Source organism: Gymnodraco acuticeps, unplaced genomic scaffold (genome assembly GCF_902827175.1).
Source record: "Gymnodraco acuticeps unplaced genomic scaffold, fGymAcu1.1, whole genome shotgun sequence".
Taxonomy (NCBI): Eukaryota; Metazoa; Chordata; class Actinopteri; order Perciformes; family Bathydraconidae; genus Gymnodraco; species Gymnodraco acuticeps.
The window spans coordinates 828,804-842,312 of NW_022989755.1; positions in this window are offsets into that span (position 1 = coordinate 828,804).

Below are 13,509 nucleotides of genomic sequence, written 5' to 3' on the forward strand. Positions count from 1 at the left end.
TTTGTTTGTTGGTTTGTTTGTCAGGCGAATATAGAAGAACTACTCAAAAGATTTTCACGATATACTTGGTGGAATAGTGTAGCGTGGGCCAAGGAAAAACACATAACAACTTAGAGCCAATCAAACCAGGCTTAGTCCTACTCTTCGGGAGTGACATTCCAGGTAACTCAATGAAAATAGACGGTTTCACCCCAAACTAGAAGGGCAAACGGAGAGCCTCCACCAATACCAAACGCCCTATCTCACAATGTTCTTTACAGTTCTACAACAATCAGAGAATAATATAGAAGCAAACAGCTATTTGCAATTTAAAGATAACTGGAGTTATGGCGTCCTGAGCAGACTATGAAGTGACACTCCTTCTGTTTGTGTTGTATCCATGCTTCTCTGTTCTTTGTTTTATATAGATTCACATGCGTAGGTTGAAATAAACATAACTTATTGTTATAGTGGATGTGTAAATAAAAAAACTTAAAGTTTATTAGTTTTCATCTCTTTGAAGCATTATTAAAGCACAAGTGTATGTCTGTGCATGAATCTGTCCACTATAAATCAGAACAAAATCATATCTTGTGCTGAGGCATCTACATATACTTTTTGTTTATGAGCAGACAGCTTGATTTAAAAGACAAATGTCTGCCGTCAGATGGAACAGCTCATAAGAAATGTGCCAGGTTAGTGGTTCGCGAGTTGCACGGCAGCATATGATTGGTTTATCACTCTCAGCTCTAGTTAATGGACCCCTTTTATGAATGAAGGGAGACGCCACCACTCAGTTCTTGTTTATAGCCAGATGAAGTGTACATTTACTCAACTTCCTGTATCATCGCTGTCAAATATTGAGCCGTACATTTTATTTTGATTCCCTCCGTAATTCACATATATGGCAAGACTTAAAACACCTGCTTTGGTTTTTATATCTATTAATTCAGGAGTTTAGAGATGTTGTGTAGAAGCAAACTAAATGAATAGTGCCAATCTGCCTCACAATTAATTAATAAAATTAAAATGAATAATTATTTTGTAAAACGATAAACAAACTGTATTAAAATGAAGACGGAACATTTTAAAATGTAACTTCTTCTGAGAGAGGGATTATAAAGGAATAGATGAACTACATTTTGAAAATGCGTTTTACACAAAACACAAAATAGGATATCTGATGGATTATGAGCCCACCCCACCCACAGTCAAATTAAAAATGTCTTGTGTGGATGACATGTGTGGTGACACACACCAGATAACATGATGCAGCGTCCTGCAGAGGTCAGATAACACTTCACCGGTGAACCAGGCGAGCCATATTACTCACTGCCACAACATCAACGAGGACGAACACACAACAAGGAATTGTAAATGATTCAGGGAACTGACGGCATCCAGGTTTTTTTTCCTCTTCTCTGGGTTAATTCATTGTATGAAACATTGTGGCACATGATGTGTCATATATCAAAGGCAGGGCATCAGTAATCTTTGCTCAAGGGCATGGATAACAGGCAGATAGACATGTGAATGAGATGGAGAGGGGGTTGGTGAGCGACTCATCCCTTTCTGCCATCACCACAGAGAAGATAGAGGAAGATTTATGGGACATCACGGATCACATACTAGCAGGCTGACCATCTTCTATGTGAAACCCTCCCTCCCACAATCCCCCATCTTGTTTAAAAACAAAAAAAACAGGAACATCCTAGCAAGCAGTTTACTCGTTTATAAGATATTTGGATATGTAATTGTTCTGTTTTCTTTTACTCCTTAGGCAGCCATGTAGTATTTAGTGATTTGGTCAAAGTTATCCAACCTGCGTCACCTTCTTTCGTCCGTAATTCCGCATTTTTGAAAGCCGTGCTGCAGGTACCGCCCACTCAATGATTGACACCGATAAAACTGCATGACTAACTCTGTGTTCGTGCTGCCTGACATACATCCTTCTCACGCCTTGTGGTTAAAATAATCTAATTTCTCCAGGGATTTCCAAACAAAGAGGTCCAACACAAGCATTTCTAATGTTCAGGATATCTGTATTTGTTTTAACAAATTAGCAACCTATTGAAGTTTGAACACAGATGGTTTGGAAACCGTCCAGTTTCCAAAAGTACGGCACCAAACACAATAGTGTTACGCATGACTTAATTACCATCATCTGTAATGCTGTCACTTTGACTCCACCTTGGTTGCGTGGAAAATGCTAAACAAAGTCTTGCACGTGACAAAAAGTAGTAACGGTGATACGTTTATATTTTAATTGAGTTTGATCACTGAGGTAGCAATGTTATGGCCTGTCTGAGGGGATGTATTCTGATCCACAGTGATTAGAACTTAGAGGACAGATGATCACTGATGAAAACGCCGTCATTTGATGAATTCCCATCTTTCCTGGAAGAGAAGTCATCACATCTGCCTCGCAGGTCGTAGATGACTTCTGAGGATCACAGCTTGTGCCCTCCCTCGGGAAACATTCATGTGTTATCATCAGTCATTACAAAACGTGTTTATAAATTAAATGTTTAAAGTCCCTCTGGGTGTATCAACTGCATTGTACACAACAGAAATATCTTTTAGTGCTTGTCAGCTTTTGAAAATTAGGATGTGCTACTTTTGTTGAAACTACAATAATGAAACTTTTCTTTGCGCTATAATACAAGTCTTTATGGCTGTACACTGCCAGGTTGGGCTATTTGGCAGGCAGCATGCACAAATCAGCGAACAACCTCAGGGAGCACGAAGAAGAAACCCATTTCAGGTAACAATTACGGTAAAGGCCCATGCCCTTCAGCACAACTTATACTGAAGAAAAAAAGCATGCAACATAGCCAAATACTTAATCTTCCAAGATATTAAACATTTGAGTCCTTTTCTTTGTTGCTCTTGTGCTTCATGTGTGCACAAACCATACATCACATTCAGTCAATCACGCTGCACTTTGGATGTTCCCTGTAGCAAAGACCCGCCATCTTTCACATAACTCTGCTAATTGACCTGAGTGACCGATGAGAACTGGGTGAATTATATCATCTACAGAGAGTACTCACTTGTAACATAGCAGTGTAATGAAACCTGTGAAAAAACATGAATATATTCAGAAATATGCCCCTTTACTGAATTCTATTTAGCTGCCTTTGATTGTTAAGTTGGCATGTTCAGTTTTTACATGGCAGGCATTTATGGCCTTGTGTCATAGGAAGTCAAGGAACAGAAACGGGACAAACCATAACCCTATTACGTATCAGGTTGCTTGTCAGGAACTAGTGAACTTTTCTTTGACACATCATTCACACTGTAACGGCATGAGGACACTGGTATCAACTTAAAAGCTGGGAAACAAAGTGAGTATGCCGACTCTACTTCACATCTGTTCATGTACCTGTCAGGATCTGTGAGCCGAAAGAGGAAGTGGCTGTGTTCGTCGGTGATATCCTTCCTCTCAGCAGCGGCGAGGGAGAACGCCCTGCTCACACAAAGGGTAGCCTCACTCCTTCGCACTGTTTATTTTTAGTCATAACATCCACTACAATTGAAAGTATGGGTCAAGGTGAGGCTAGGACACTTGTGTGGGGAGGGTGCCGAAGGAACAACAAACAGATGTTCTTTGATGATAATTGCAGAGAAGGGAAAAGCAGTGTGGAGGGAAGGCTCGTAAAGCGCTCACTTGTTGAAGCCGTCCCTCCTGCCCGCTGCCCCCTCGGAAGCCCTGTGGTGGTATGTTGTTTAGCCCCAGGAGTCAGAGTGGGCCTGCTGGTGCCATTACCCTTACTCGCCAGAGGTGACATCTGCTCATAGTAGCAGCCACCAATTTGAATGCCAATATCCTCGCCTTGAACCGACCTGGAGGAACGGAAGGGGGAAAAAAAGTTTGTGTCAGTCGGTGACAATCTTTCTTAACATGAAAGGTTAGGGAGCCACAGCCCTTAATCAAGTGTGGCTGTCAGCAGGCGCCCTTTAAAATGGAGCTGTAAAGACAGGCTGCCAGTGTTACAGCCGATGAGCGCTAGCACTGAATGATTGATTTGTGTAAATCATTTTCTTTTTTGCTCTCTCCCTCTCTTTTACGAGCATCAGTAGCGGTGGAGGATGGTGAGGATACCATCATGGGATTAAGTATAGCTCCTCCAGGCTGTCTTGGTGATTAATGAGCTGCCATAGCGTTCCCAACTGTCACTAAGAGGAGCATGGGTTCAACCCATGTCTAGACTCATGATACAGAAGATAAAAATCAGTTGTGTCATCATTTCATTAATGTCCTGTAGTTCTGATGTTGATTTAGCAAGTTGCCAATCACCCTCAGGGGATTGCAACACTGGCTATATTGAGATCCAAATTGCTTCATATCCCACCCCAGTCTCACGGCATTTCGTGTTCACCAACACGATTTTTAATCTATTGATTCGTGTTCACCAACACGATTTGCCCCTTTTTTTTCGTGTTGCACAGCACGATTTTAAAAGCAATGTATTTCTACTGCCTGCAGCACGTCTTTTTCTCCGGTCGGGTCGAGGAAGACCGGAAGCTGTGTGGTTCATAAAAACATGTTCTTACTCAATATCAAGCCACAGTTATTGCTTTTATTTGAAATCGTATAATTTCGGACTTTTGTTGCCGTCTGTGAGGAAAATAAATGGGGCTCAGAGCCTCAGGATGCTGAAATCTGTATTTTTTAAATCTTTTTTTCCTTCTAATTTGTTATTCTTTTCAAAATAACACACTGTTATTTACTCACCAATAACACACAATTATCCTTGCTTTTATTTATTGGTTTAATTCCATAATCTCGGGCTTTTTTGGCGTCCGTCAGGAACTGAATTTCAAAATAAAAATAACCGGAAACAGACGTAGGCATTTCGAGCGATTACCCAAGATCCTCAGCTATGGTTTTAAGCTCGCTTATTGGATGTTTTAGCCGCAATGCATGCTGGGATTTGGTGTTTATATGATATGAAATCCGGAAAACATTTTAAAATAATACTTAATTCCGAGCGCTCTTGCTTTTCTCTTTGAAAGTCATCACATAACGGCATTGTAATACACGGTTCGGCTGCATTGTATATTACAGATCTGCCGTAGTTCTTTATTATAGAGCCCTGATGAGAAGACCTTTGGAAAAACTGAGGAAAATGCCGCCGAATCTGAATACTTGCGTGGATCATAAATATATTCAACAATTAAACAACATCTTCAATTTCTCTTCACACAATACGTCTCCTTGCAGTATCAACACTAATTCGGCTGACTTTTACATTTGATCTAATTCACAGATAGGTTATATTTACACCATAACGGTGCACAGCTAATATAAAAGGACTGTAGTTTTTAAAAATATTACTGATTTTCTTTGAATGTAAGAATGTAAATACTGAGTCTGAAATAGTATAGCAATATGCTGTAAAATTATGTGAAAGCATGCATAAAACTACACATTTTCAGATGTTGTACGAAAACAAAAGTGTCCTACACTAATAATACAAAGTTATTATGGCTGTGTGTACCTTGTGTGCACCGCCTAGTGGTTAAAGCACGTTATTGAATTATTGTGTTTTATTTGATTAAAAAAATATTAAGAGTAGGCTACATACTTTCATAGGGGGAAAGTATAAATATAGAATATAAAAAATCAAGAAGATACTATAAGTGATCTCTACAATAAAACAGTTTAGTGCAGAATGTACAAATATATTAATAGGAGGAGGTGCAAAACAGAAAAACGAATTAACCTTTATTTAAACATTAAATAACAGATTAAGGTCTTCTTTTAAATAAGAAAAAAACGTTGGGGGTATCTATCTACAGATAAATATTAAGCCTGACAAAGTACTTAACGTCTAATATATTGCTTTCCTGCAATGTTAACTATGTTGAAGCACTTATTTTAACTGATATTATACATATGAATTATACTCGTATGTATGTAGATAGAATAAGAAATGTGCAGAATATGACAGTTTAATGGTGGAGGTACACACATATTGATAGATGTCTTGTAATGCACTGTTGAAGAACCTGTGACCTAAGTGTTTCATTCATTGCATAACTACACCGTAGTTGTGTATATCATATGTCAATACACCTTTGAAAATCTTGAAAGGGATGTGCAAAATAGCCATAATATACAGTCTTTAATTAACTATTAGTAGAGAATAACGAGTAATGAATATACTTTATTACTCGTTTCCATTCATGTCAATTGCAGATACATGTTTAGTCTTCTCAAGGACCAACTATCAAATATCTCTCCTGATTGTTGGCACTTGACAATCACCTTACCTGAATTTTACTCAGGTGTAACTAAAGTCTGATTTAAGGGTTGTTTATATTTCACATAATTAATCAGAATCTGCAAAGTAACTCAAATAAATGCAGTGGAGTAAAAATACCAGGTTAACCTCTGAATTGTAGTGGAGTAGAATTACAAAGTAACAATGAGCTGTCATGTGGGTATATATAGCGATTTTCACCCATTTATTAATTATATGTTTTACATTTGATAACACCAATGTGTTTAATACTGGCAACTTCTAATTGTGGGAAAAACGAAAACGTTCAGTAGAGACGTCCCATAGAACATTTTGCGAAACACAATAGCCAGGATGTGTAGTTCTGGGGAGGCGTTCGATTCCAGTTTTGGATAGTCTGGCGTGGTTTCGTTCCATTTCACACAGCTGTTTGACGCTCTGTGTAACCTTGCGGGGACTGTAGTCCTAAACGATAGCTGGGGATTATGGGTAGTGTAGTGTCTTCGGCCATCCTAAACTCAGAAATGTTGACAATCGCAATGATGCTCGAAATGTCCCTGATAGGCCTACGTCTGTTTCCGGTTATTTTTATTTTGAAATTCAGTTCCTGACGGACGCCAAAAAAGCCTGAGATTATGGAATGAAACCAATAAATAAAAGCAAGGATAATTGTGTGTTATTGGTGAGTAAATAACAGTGTGTTATTTTGAAAAGAATATCGAATTAGAAGAAAAAAAATATAAAAAAATACAGATTTCCGTATTCTGAGGCTCTGAGCCCCATTTATTTTCCTCACAGACGGCAACAAAAGTCCGAAATTATACGATTTCAAATAAAAGCAATAACTGTGGCTTGATATTGAGTAAGAACATGTTTTTATGAACCACACAGCTTCCGGTCTTCCTCGACCCGACCGGAGAAAAAGACGTGCTGCAGGCAGTAGAAATACATTGCTTTTAAAATCGTGCTGTGCAACACGAAAAAAAGGGGAAAATCGTGTTGGTGAACACGAATCAATAGATTAAAAATCGTGTTGGTGAACACGAAATGCCGTGAGACTGGGTTGCAACCCCACAACATATTCTAGGAAAAATGTATATTAGCATTATTGATTCATATTAGTTTTACTGTTTTTGTGTTACAGCAGCACCCATGCAGTTTAGCATTTCCTTTTGGCAAAGTTGTGTTCACACAATATTCATATTTGTTTTCCCTCTTCAAGCTAAATGTAGTAGCATACTGCGGCAAACAGCAGGCAGGAAAACGTGTGGGCAGCATGGCAAGCAAAGGCAGCTTTAGCTATTTTGCCTGGCTAGATTCTATTAGCATTTCACAAATTACCAAACACTCCATTGTATTAATCCTCAATCCTTGTCTGTGCGTTCATTAGCAGCCTAATCTGCTTTTTGTATTCTGTCATAATGAAATAATTCTTATAAGACATGCCAAAAATGATTCCCACACTGTTTTGCTAACCACAGTTTACTCTTGATTGAATGGTACTTTTAACAGAAAGCAAATGCGGCTTCACAAAATACAAGAGCCCAAAAGTCAATTTCCTGGAGTAGACAGCAATGTGCCCCATTTAAATCACTCCTTTTTTAATTAGTACTCAAATACTTACTTTTTATCTCAAATATTGATGGAACAATTGGTCTCCCCTAACAGTTGGCTACATGTCTTGTTCAGCAGATTCTCCAGAGATTCTCTATGTCGTGTTTTAGAGATCGTCCCTTGTAAGGTCTTCTGACCTTTTGCATTGAACTAGAAAGCTGTGCAGGGGGCTGTGAGCAGAGCAAGTGTACACGGGAAATTGAGCCGCTCTACATCTATCTCTCCCCAAGGAGTGTCGTGTTTCTCTTTCCACCAGTTATTTGAAAGCTATCATTTCCTGGGATTCATCGCTGAAAAATGGCATTGATTCTCCGGATGATAGATGCTAAGTGTCCTCCTATCGACATGCCTATTGACAGGGCTTCGTAAATTCTGCATCTTATTACCCCGCCCCCCCCCCCCTCCGGATAAATGATACACCTTGTGAACAGGGAGGATGTAGCTGGGTCGATGGCAGAGTCTGAGCATCTCCTACAATAGCGAGTGTCACTTCTGACCAGCGTGATTCATTTAGTCAGAAAACACCTTATCACTCACTTCGCTGAATCATTAAACATAATAAGAGTGACAGGAGATAACGTCCCATTGCAATGTAAGTGGGGTAAACATTAGAATGACGACATACTGTTATATTCAGCTACTGTAGGAAGGTCGAATCTTAATCTAAGGGTGTTTTTGAATATAATATCCCTGTCTAGAAAGTTTCCTGTAGCATTAAAATGACTTATGTAAAGCCTTAAACCTACTGCATGTGCTGTGAAGCAACTCGTTTCTTTACTGCATTGTTTACAAGGGCTATTTTTCTTTGACTCTGTAAGGTTTATTGCATCTTAATCCTAGCCTTTTGTAGCGCTGCCTGCAAGGACGTTAAATAATGTCCCACTGCCAAGCGTTTTCTCCATCACAATTTGTTTTATAGTAATACACAATTTAACCTTCAGAATAGCATTTGCAGGTCCATAACACTTGGAACAGGTGTAATTTTTCTAACAAACAGAGATGCAATGTGACCCTATTTATCTTTGTTCCTTATAATGCACTGTATTAATCTGTGGGCCATTCACAACCCATTATTTCAGCAGGGCAATAATTCACTCTTATTGTTCAGCCTCCCTACTGAAGGAAATCTTTGTCGTCCAGTTGTGCTTTAGTGTTCCACCCTGCAGCTGTTCTGTGGGAGTTTGCCTTTGTTGCTTTTTGCACGAGAATCCATGAAGCATCAAATGTTATGGAGAGTGAAATGGCCTCTTGTGAATCAGCCTCTTTTTAAAATGAGAATTTCCTGGCTTGATTGATCTCAGTGATTTGTGTTTGAGGCTCTTCTGGTGGAAAACAGTAATCATTTTTTGCTCATAATATTCTATATCACCATAGGCAGTCTAAGTGATCAGCGCTAAATTATCTCACACAGGAGACATAATTGCAGTTTTAAATACCAACAGCTTGTGAAAGTAGTCAAACAATCTGTGATCCATTAAGTAAGGGATAAAACTAAATCCAGCCATAATTGTATCATTTCAGTGAGACAATTTCCCCCTCCTGATTGGAGAAACTGTGAAGACCTTTTAGATTTAAGCTGCAGCTAAAAGCAGAGCTGTGTGCTTTCTGCAAGTTCAACCTCGGAGCCAACGATGCTCCCCCTTGTTTCGAAGATAAATTAGCAGCTTCTAAATAATGCAGTGAACCCTAATTCTCTTTGATTAGTCGTGAGTTAGATGATGGCGACCCATTGAAATTGGTCATCAGCATAAATAACGAGCGAATGAACTGATAAAATGCAAAGTCCTCGGCCATCATAAATCAAATGGAATCCACTGGCTGTGGAAGCGGGTGGAATTAGAAGTCCATGCTCCTATTAATTATGTTGCCTTGTGAAGGCGACAGCGTGATAAATCAGCGCTGAAAGGCCCTTCACTGGCTGTGTCTGAGGAGTTAGACTGCCTGCAAATTGCTTTGTGTATGCTCCTAATTGTTTCTTAAATAACCCTCCTTTTTGAGGCAGGTTGGAAAGGTAGTCTACCAAGAAGGGTCAAGGAAGTCAGTGCCGCTGACTCTCCAAGATAACAATAGAGAGAATCATCTCTCTCTTTTTTCGCTCTAATTTTCCCAATGTGTATTAATTGCTGTAAGCCACAGTATAAACGAAGAATATATAGTTAATATAAAAAACAAACAATAAAATAGGTATAAATACATAAGATAAACGGACCAAATAACTAAGAAGTGAAATGGAAAATCCATCTTACAAATGTATATTGCTATATACTGTCAATACACACATGTGCATAAATATACAATACTTTAGACTCTGAGGTCTCATCGTTACACACCTGTGGCAGATGCAGATGTTTTTCTCTTTAATCCCTATCTTACATTCAGTACTTTGGTCATTGACTTATTACAGCCAATATGTTGATCCATAAAAAATGTGCTTTTTAAAAAATCGTAATATTTCAAATCATTAGGAGTTACCGCAACAGTATTGGACACTGTATTTGATGAATAGCGCCTTCACTTTGATGATTTCCCTCTTAGCCTATTCTCCTGTGCTTTATAACCACGTGCCACTCTTTTTCACAACTGCTATTATTTAAGTCCACCTCTCTAGAGCCATGTCCAACATCATATTTGTGCCCCGCTTGTGTAATATTTCCCTGCAATGGCTTTTTATGGTGGCCAAATAACATCAAATGGGTAAATTAAATTACTTTAACTTTCGTGGCATGTAATAACGATCAGACCTCTGAGGAGCGTGTAATTAATGGGAATACTGATGCAGTCATGAGCCATTGCTCATTAAAGTACAACCAACTTTAAAAATCTCTGAATTTTGCCCAGGAACTTAATTTGTATTTGCAGCGGACATCGTCGAGCTTGAAATGTATTTAGCAGGAAAAGGCAGTAAAGTTAAATTGTGTGTGCTGCCTGAAATGCCAGCGGTCATGCAATGTCAGTGTATGGCTTTGTGCCCATGTCTGCTGTCAGTGTGTGTGATGAAGGGCTTCAGTGCTTTGAGTGCTTTGATCCACTGACAGTTATGCAGAGGAAGATGTGTGTGTACGTGTAGTAGGGCAAATACTGAATGTTGTCATTATTGATGAGCTTTTCTGACTAAACATGTAACCTTTAAAATGTCAGAACATAATGATGAGGGCCTATTGGCATACACAGTTTTTGTGATTATTAATGCAAAAATAATGAATATCACACTGCAATACTAAAACTGAGCATATATTTAAATAATGGAAGTAACAAAGACTTTAGGGAATCTCAGATATCGGGAAAACCTTTAGTACGAGTTTCTGTACTAGCTTAGCTAACTTGCTAGTCAGGAAGTAAAATGCACCTCTATTATTATTACTTGACTTTAGTCTATTAGATTACTTTCTTACTTGGTGTGTAAGAGCATCAGCAATAACCAAATGCAAGATATACAATTCAAAATACTGTATATAAAAAAATATTTGTAATTATTTTAAATAGGGCTCTCATACATTTATTTTGAGAATTTATAAATTCAACGTTATGTCTTTGAAATGGAAGAAACTAGTGAGCAGTCCTAGTTCAAAATGTCTGTAACACAAATAGTTTCAGTTTACTATCAAATATGACAAAAAAGTAGCAAATTGTCACATTTGAAGACATGGATCTGCTTGAAAAACGACTAAACTAATGTATCTATCAAAAATATTTTACTATTAAGTTACTAAATACAGCATGTGTAGATATCTGCAGAAGTGTGTGTGTATGTGTGTGTATGTGTAGTTGGTTGCCCTTCTTCTGACATTCAGCCCCTAGTATATGTTTGAGTTTAAATAATGCTCCTGTGCGGTCGGAGGAATAATGGTGTGGACTTTCATGACATTGCGTCAGTGCCAAGGTGACTGACTCGAGGACTGATTGCTCCCTCTGTCTCTCTCTCTCTCTCTCTCTCTGTCTCTGTCCGTCCCCCCTTCTCACCCTGTTAATAAGCATCCTCTTGTCTGATGGAGTCACATCAGGGCACTGCAGCTGACACCATGGTGTCTTTATTTCCTGCAGCAATCCTTTTACAACACACATCAGCGGTGATTAATACACTGACAGCAGCCAGGAGGTTAACCCCCTGCTGCCAGCCAGCTACTGTTCCCAATAAACACACACTACTCACCTTACATACCTAACTACACTGTACTGCACTTTGATATATACTGTGTATAATCAAAGAAGGGACATGATAGTGCAGGATTTTGGTTGCTTGCCCCACACTGTACACTTTAGATTTGATTGATGGGAGCAGAAAATACTTGGTATTCCAAAACAGTTTTTTACATTAAACCAAATGGTTGCTCCCACTTGCAGATGTCTGCTCGGTTATTAAATTGGAGGTCTTCCGATTCAAATCTATGGCATCCATTACTCAAGAATTTACATGTCCAGGTGTTGCATCTGTTTGGCTTCAGGTAGGGGTCACTTTGATTTATTAATATCCATGGTTTCATCTGCTAGACAATCACTGACATATTGTCACTTAGGGCAGCGTGTCTCTCCGTCTTTAACAGCTGTGACAACCTGCGTGTTATTAGCTCCCTGGCTGATTATGCAGCAGCGCAGACCGAACATGTCAGCTTCTGCAGGGCGACATTACATTCTTAATGCTTATAATAACCAATAAACAGCAAATTATAGACTCGAGGCTCACTGAAGACTTTCTCATTAAATCTTTATCAACACCTGCTTACTTGTTGAACATCTCAGAAATCTCATGATAGAGGAGATAAGTTAACAGTCTGCAGGAGTGATCACACCATCTGGGTCATCCAGAGCCATATGTTCACACTTTGTTATTGTTGCACAGGTTCAGGAAAACAGTTTGTTTTTTACTTGCTATCTGACAAGCTCTGTAGTTTCACAACTTCATAGATCAGAGTAGCTGGTTGGTGAAGGAGCTTTCATTAGAGCTGTAACAATGCCGATTAAAACATTTAAATAATGGATTTGTTAATGTGAGGACATTGTTGATAATTTGTTGTTTAACTAAACACTGACTGGGTCTCGATTTAATATATTTATACTATAGCTTTACGTTTGGTAAGACAAAACAGGTCCTCTTTTAGTGACATATCCTAGTGTATGATTGTAACCAAACCTTTTGGGATCACATAGGACTTAAACAGACAGACATTTATACTGAATTTTAAATGTATCATGTTAAATATATTCTATCCTTCTTGTTTCTTTCAAGACTGCTGCACATTAAAACCTTCAGAAGAAACACTGCTCTAAGTGGTCAACAATCAAGATGCAAGCAGGGGACTACAACCTGGATTGGCACCAAACGTCTATGTCTCTTTGCTCACAGTGCGTGTCAGCAGAACGGACCACTGAGGGCCAGAGGTGGCCCACTTGTTAGGACATAGCAAATGTCACGGGCAGAGGGAGAGAGCATCCCCTCGAGTCCCCCAGATGCTGCTCCCACCTCTCATCATTAACTCTCACACTGAGATAGTAATTAGGGCTCCTGGCGGCATAAGACAGATTCTGCATCAGACCACATTTTCTAAGCTGTCATTCTAATTATATAGGCCAGGGCAAGATAGATCAGCTTGGTCGTGTGTTAGTGTTGATGTCAGTTAATCATGGTGACTCGGCCCAAGTCACAAGGCTCTCCGCTGCGTTTGTCTGACAA